This window comes from Apodemus sylvaticus, chromosome 1 (genome assembly GCF_947179515.1).
Source record: "Apodemus sylvaticus chromosome 1, mApoSyl1.1, whole genome shotgun sequence".
In the NCBI taxonomy this organism is placed as follows: Eukaryota; Metazoa; Chordata; class Mammalia; order Rodentia; family Muridae; genus Apodemus; species Apodemus sylvaticus.
The window spans coordinates 205,423,249-205,431,094 of NC_067472.1; the positions used below are offsets into that span (position 1 = coordinate 205,423,249).

The following is a 7,846-nucleotide window of genomic DNA, read 5'->3' on the forward strand; positions in this document are numbered from 1 at the left end:
ACATGGTACATGGTACATGGTACATGGTAGGATACATTTATTATACTCAGTGTTTGATAATTTCTAAGTAAGACATGGGGCCAGGTAGTGATGGCTCGAGCCTTTAATCCCAGCACTTGGGAGGCAGAGACAGGTGGATTTCTGAGTTCGAGGCCAGCTTGGTCTTCAGAGTGAGTTCCAGGACAGCCAGGGCTACACAGACAACCCTCTCTCAAAAAAAAAAAATGAAAAAAAAAAGAGGGCTGGTAATATGATGTAGGTCTTGCGGCAATGCCTGATGATCTGTTACCATATGTAAGCCCTATAAAACAGAAGGTTCCCCAATGTAAACTTTGGTGGCAAAAAGAAGGTAAAGAAGCACCTGGACATGGAGTTCCAGGTGATAGTGTGTTCCACGTGGCTTGAATGCACTGTCACACCAAAAAGTAACACAAGGTAACATTTTATTTATATGGAAATTACACATCTACAAGAAATGTCAAGGATTCACACACATATGTTTTAATACTATTATGCTTAATACTCATGCGAGTAATTGAGCATCAGTTGCCATTCTTTTAGGGGAACTGACTTTAGTCCCAGGCACACAGAAATTGGCTCACAACTGCCTATAATACTGTCCTGTGGTGTCCTACATACCACTGTCCTGCCAAGTACCAGGTATGTTGATGCATGGATTGAGGCATTACATGTGTCTTAGTCAGTGTTTCTATTCCTGCACAGATATCATGACCAAGAAGCAAGTTAGGGAGGAAAGGATTTATTCTGCTTACACTTCCACATTGCTGTTGCTCACCAAAGGAAGTCAGGAATGGAACTCAAGTAGGTCAGGAAACAGGAGCTGATGCAGAGGCCATGGGGCCATGTTACTTATTGGCTTGCTTCCCCAAACTTGCTCAGCCTGCTCTCTTGTAGATCCCAAGAAACCAGCCCAAAGATGGTACCACCCACAAGGAGCCCTCTTCCCTTGATCACTAATTGAGAAAATACCCCACAGCTGAATCTCATGGAGGCATTTCCCCAACTCAAGCTCCTTTCTCTGTGAAAGGATGTGTCAAGTTCACACACTAACCCATCCAGTACAACATGTAAAAATAAAGTAAGGCTGGGCATCATAACATAGCCTTTTAATCCCACTACCTGCAAGGCAAATGGATGAGGATCTCCATTTGTGGAAGGCAGTCTTGTTTACATAAGCACTTCCAGGAGAGTTAGAACTACATACAAAGGCCCTATGTTAAGAAATCAAAAATAATGCCAGGAGGTGGTGGCACGTGCCTTCAATCCCAGCACTTGGGAGCCAGAGGCAGAGAGATTTCTTAATTCAAGGCCAGCCTGGTCTACAGATTGATTGCCAGGACAGCCAGTGTTACACAGAGAAACCCTGTCTCAAAAAACAACAACAACAAAAAATCCAAAATAAAATAAGATGAATAAATCTTTGTAATTGAAAAACAAACCTACTGTCATTGTACTAGCTGTTCTGTCAAGAGTAATTATAAAATTTCCTTTCAGAAAATAATTAACACTATTTTACCTACAATGTGATTTAACACTACCTAATGAATATTCACTTTGTGTGACATCATCACTCTTCATATCAATGGCTATTCTGGAATAGTCTCAAACTCACTTGAGTTTGACTCTGCCTCCAAATACTGAGGATAAAGGCATGTAGCACCACTCCTGGATTAATTTTTCTAAACAGGCTTTGGGAACAAAGAACAGGCTTCCCTGGAGATTAGAATCCTTCCATCATAATTCATGGCATTAAAAGTGAGCCCTTCCAGCCTGACGGGGGTGGTGCACTCCTTTATTCCCAAAACTTGGAAGGCAGAGGCAGGCAGATTTCTCAGTTCGAGGCCAGTCTGGTCTAAAGACTGAGTTCCAGGACAGCCAGAGCTACACAGAGAAAAACTGTCTCAAAAAACAACAACAATAAAAGTGAGCCCTACCACACCCAACTTAATTCATTTTCTACAAGTTCATTTGCATTTTATTCAGTTTTCTGTGAGTATGCATGTCTCATGTGTGGGGTCCCTGTGCCTCAAAAAGGGATTCAGAGCCCCTGCATCTGGAGTTATGGCATATATGGGATTCCAGGCCAATTAGGAACCAAATTCCAAGAGTCAAGATCAACAAGCAATCTTTTCTTTTGTTGTAAATGTAGGTGTATACATGCATATGTGTCAGTAATGAGTAAGCATGCCTGGAAATCTACAGCCAGAAGGAGGACTAAGACTCCAAAGAAATACAATTCCCAGTAGATGGTTCTGAGCCACCTAGTGGAGGAAGTGAAATAAACCAGGCTTCCTGATAAAGCAACTATTGCTCTGACTCACTGAGCCATCGCTCCATCCCCACAATAAGTAACCATCAGTTAAATCCAGCTCTAGTCCCAGAATGCTTAGAGTTTTGATATTTTGCAAAAGTATGTAGTACAAGGGGTCACATTAAATTAAATTCGAGGAAGATATGGTGGTGCACTCCTTAAGTCCAACACTTGGGACACCAAAGCAGGTAGATCTCTGAGTTCCAAACCAGCCTTGACTACAGAGTAAGTCAGAGGACTACCATGGCTGTTACAAAAAAAAAACTGTCTCAAATAAAGGAGAAAAATCAAACTGTACTCAAGAAAGCACTTTTATTTAAAGAAAAAATAAACTGCACATTCGTTATGAAAAGAAACAGAGTAACAGACTCATTTGGCACACACCAATAAAATCAGCACAGTGGATGCTGGAGAAGAATGTCAAAGAGGGTGACCAGCCCTCTTGGGAGCTCTCAGAGACTACGTGGCCAACCAAAGACCACACACACACACACACACACACACACACACACACACACACACAGGGGTTGAAATTAGGCCCTCATAATATATGTAGCAGATGTACACCCCAGACTTCATGTGAGTCCCCCAATAACTAGAGAGGAAGCTATTGGCTGTCTCTGGAGCCATTCCTCTACCTAGGCTGCCTTGACTGGCCTCAGCAGGATAGGATGCACCTGATCCTGCAGAGAGTTGATGCATTAGCTTCGAGGCAGACACATGGGGGAACCCTATGAGAGAAAGGGTATAGAAGAGGGACTGTGAGGAGGAGTTGAGGGGGAGGTAGTGTTCAGAACATAAGATGGATATATTCATTAATGGGAAACACTGCCTAGACAAAGATGAAAGGGGAAACTGAAGCAATGGCCAATCAATTGTCAGCACAAATTGTAAACCATCCTATGGGCAAGAACCAATCCCTGAAACTATTAATGATACTCTGTCATGTTTGTAAATAGGAACCTTCCAAACTATGCTATGCTAATTGTTATACTTCTGGGGAACTGGCTAGCCCAATTGTAATCCAATGCCTCTCGTTCAGCAACCAATGAGAATAAATTCAATTAAAAATAAAAAAGGAAACTGGTGGTTAACCTAAAATACTACCTCCTTTTGGGCCTTGGGCAGCTTGGATATATAACAAGGCTTCACATAAGAGACTTTCATTAAGGGCAGTGGTGCTGCACGACTTTAAGCCCAGCACTTGGGAAGCAGAGGTAGGTAGATTTCTGAGTTCAAGGCCACCCTGTCTAATGAATGATTTCCAGGATACTCAGGGCTGCACAGAGAAACCCTCTCTTATAAAACCAAGAGAGGGAGAGAGAGAGAGAGAGAGAGAGAGAGAGAGAGAGAGAGAGAGAGAGAGAGAGAGAGAGAGAGAGAGAGAGAGAGACTTTCATTGGTCTGAGCAATGGAGATTGATTCTGTGTCTGAGACCATACTTGAGCTAGGAGGAGAAAAGATGCGATGTTCCCTCCCATGTGGAAAATATGGGTTCTGAGTCTGGAGACATGGGCTTTGGATTCGTGGAAAGTAAGAACTGAGAACAAACTGTCCCTGGGAGAAGATATCCTCAAAGGCAGAGGTTAGCAGAAAGACATGGCAATTTGGAGTGGGAGTCAAGCACAGGAATCCTGGCCTTGTATCTTCATTTATACCATACTCTTTTTCCTCTGCTTCCTTTGCTTCCTAGACCTTGTATTCTTTAGGCAGATCTCACAGGCTTCATCAGTTTTGAATAAGATAGCCATCTGGTTTAGGGAATTACTAAAGGGTCTAGGTTCAGGAATAGGGTTCATAACTGATGGTATCTGACAGAGGGAGAAGGTGGATTCTGGGTTTTGGGTAATATTTGAAGGTCTGAGTCAAGGAGGAAAGTTTAAACTCGAGGGTCTCTCATAGAGAGAATCTGGATTGGCTGACACATCAAGTCAGCCAGGAACATTGGAATGGCCAGACCTATCACTAGATAGGTGCCCTGTTTTCCTGGGAAGTTCTCTAAATGTCTGCCTCTGATGCTCCTCGATAATGTGGCTTTTGCTGAAACGCACTTGTTCCAAGGACTGACCAATGAGGGAGAAGCTGGATTCCTGATGTGGGTATTTCCTCGATGGCCTAAACTGAAGAGGAGAGCTGATATCCTAATATCTCTGGTGCACAGAATCACTACTGGTAGCAGAAAACATGAACTTTACCACCTTTGGGGTAGGGAGGCCTATAGTGAGGTCCACTTCCAGTCTTCCCAAGCAGTTGTTGACCCTTCTTCTGAATTTCTCTGGCTTGTCTATTCTTGAAATACATCTGGACTTAAAAAGGAAATGTTATACTCAATAGCTTTTTGAGTCTCTTCTTTACTTAGAGAATAATTAGGTAATGTCTAAATTAGCGTTTGAATCCTAGTATGTGATACTATCATAATAAATGTAAAAAAAAGTTAAGAAATATTAGGGGAAATTTTTATCTAATGTGTCTAATGAGTGATTTCCGGGACAGCCAGGGCTGCACAGAGAAACCCTCTCTTATAAAACCAAAAGAGAAAAAGAGAGAGAGAGAGAGAGAGAGAGAGAGAGAGAGAGAGAGAGAGAGAGAGAGAGAGAGAGAATAATTAGGTAATATCTAAATTAGCATTTGAATCCTAATATTATGTAACTTTAGCTAAGTTGACATGGTTTTAGAATGTTTCCCCACTTATCTTAATTTGTTCCATTTTCTGACTCCTTCCTGTAAACAAAAACTGCAAGGACACTTTATCCTGATTTTTTTCTTTCTTAATTAGTTAATCTCCTATTCTATTATAGTATATGATACTATCGTAATAAATATAAAAAAAGTTAAGAAATATTAGGGGAAAAATTTACCTAATGTGTTGGGTGAAGAACTATAGGTCAGTGGGACATATGCCATAGTGACTGGAATGTAAATGGATAATATAATGTAATAAAATAATTTTCAGGAACTATTTCACCTTTTATTTAATAAGAACATAATCTAACAATGAAGAATGAATATTTACAGTTGCTTTGAAACAACCCTTCTATATAAACCACAGAGGTACACAACGTCTACAGATATGCCTGGTTAATTCCCACAAATACTGAGATGAAGGGTGTACATAACACACTTCTTCATGACTATAAATGTCTGGAATGGTCAAGGAGCTGAGAGATGTAACTTGGATTTGGGGTATAATCCAGAGTAAGTCAGTCCTTGGATTTGTCAAAGTCATCAAGGATTCTTTGCCAGAGTTCCTCTGCAGATGGACCTGAACCTTGAGCCTCCTCTGGGCAATGGGTGGCAGCTTCTAGGACATCTGTAGATTCAGTCACTGCTAGATCAGTGTGGGCTTCAACTGCTGCTGATTGACCAGAATCCCAAGCTGTAATGGAAGCATGGCCAACAAGCAGATCTTCTTGCTGACTACACCTGTCTGCATCACTGGCCTGATAATGATGCAGGAAGATTCCTGGATTCAGTTGAGTTTGGGAATGGAATCCTCACCAGATGTGCCTGAACACATGGGCTCTCCATCCTCAGCAGCAACAAGAGGTATGGAACCAGGAGAGTGGGTTGATTCAAAAACAGCTTTAGAACTTCCATTGGTCTCTGGCAGAGCTTCTGTAATATTCTGGAGAGTCATCCGCTTGTACTTAGCTCGGCTGTTCTTAAACCAGATCTAGAAAAGAAAGAAGACATCAGAAGAATGCCTGTTGTCCCCTAACAGGACCACAAGGTGAAGATTTTGGATAAAAGGTGTTTGTATAGCAATGATTCACATGTCAGAAACAAAGAAGCAGGAAACTCAAGATGGCTAAGATATTATAATAAGGTAGATTGTGTATGACCAGACAACATAAGACTGGGGAGATTGAGCCAGTGTGTCCTGTATTTTAGCAGGAGCTCTGATGATTAGGTTTCTGAGACCCTGCATGGAAACAATGCTATTCTATATTGCTACCAGGTTGATAAAAATTTGGGTCCCAGCATTTGATTCAAAAATATCCACCACCTAAAACTGTCATCACTGCCCTAAGCATTTAAGAACAAAATTAAAGTTCCTGATGGGAAAGTGTAGATTTTTGCTGTTGGATTGAGGGAAAAGAGAGAGGCAGACCTTGATGTCCATCGCTGTCACACCAACTAACTCTGCCAGCTTCACACATTGATCCTGGTTTGGGTACTGACACTTATCAAAATGTTCTTGCAGCAGGTGCTTTTTGTTCTTTGGAGTACACAATGCGTTCCTTCTGCCACTTTCTTGAAGTCACAGGGCCAGATTGATGGTCACCATATTTCTCTGACAGTACCACAGATCCTATGAGAACATGGAAACAAGATTTCACTTATATATCTGATAACTTGGATGCCCTGAAGGTTTTTTTAAAGTAGGTAAACCTGGGCCCAGTGCAGGATCAAGTTGCATTTGGATACCTGATTTTCTTGATGGTCCTTGGAACTCTTGCTGATGTAGGTCCCTTTCAGGGACTGAAAGACTTGATTGCATTGGACTTGTTGTGGTCAATATGGGACTGTGATGCATTTGAAAGGGTAAGTTCCTTGCAGGCTCTTGAAGCCTTTGGGGTCTGGTTTCTATGGGTGCACTTGAAGGCATTTGGAATTTTGGACACAAGCGGGGACCTTCGGCCATATGTGTGTTCCGAACCTATTGGGATATGTTCCTGTACTGGAGAATCTGGTAAAAGAAAACACATGAGAAAATGTACAGAGAGCACCGATTTACCCATCCTGCCTACACAGCATTTGGTTTGGACTGTTACAGAGCAGGAATCAGACAGGAGCTTCATTCTTTCTGAACAACTGCCTCTGTTTCCAAATCTTACAAGTATTCTCAGTATTGAAATAAACATGTATTTAGCCCCAGTATTAACAAGAGATTGCCAGTCCAGGTAGGTTGGCAATTGAATGTTCATTTCCAATGTTTAAATTTTCCATATCCTACCCTTCTAGCTGTCAAATTTTGTTGGGACAGACTACTACCTAGTGTGCCTCTGCCCATGAAAATAAAAGCCCGAAGGCTTCACAGGATTTCTGTGGCATGTAGGGCAACTGACACCACAGTCAAATCACAACCCAGGAATTCTGCAAACAGGGCAACTGGACAACTGACACCAAAGACTGAAGACCTCCCAGGGGCACTGCAGCATGCAGAGAAATTGAATCAACAGTCAGAAAGCCTCTCTGGAATTCTTCTGCATGTAGGGAAACAAAACCCACAGTACTTATGCTTCCCTGGTAAACAGCTAAACATAGGGCAACAGCTGGACTAATCCTCTCAAGACTCAACAGTATGAAGGCATCCCAGTAGATGTGTCACAGCCAGGACAACATATCTCGAGCTTTTCTGCCCCTCTACAGAAGCCACAATTCAAAGGTCTTCGAGAAGGCCTTCCTGAAGACACACTGCCACCAGGGCAACAAGTCACCAGTATACATGCCCCTCTGAAGGTTCCACAGTCAGAAGATCCCACAGGAAGTTTGCCACATCCAAGGCAATTG

The 7,846-nt window shown here is 42.1% G+C and overlaps 1 pseudogene; it reads right to left on the bottom strand.

The window, feature by feature from the left end:
• Nucleotides 1-5,532: 5,532 nt before the first annotated feature.
• On the bottom strand, nt 5,533-6,977 carry LOC127672732 (paired box protein Pax-6-like; annotated as a pseudogene).
• Nucleotides 6,978-7,846: the final 869 nt, after the last annotated feature.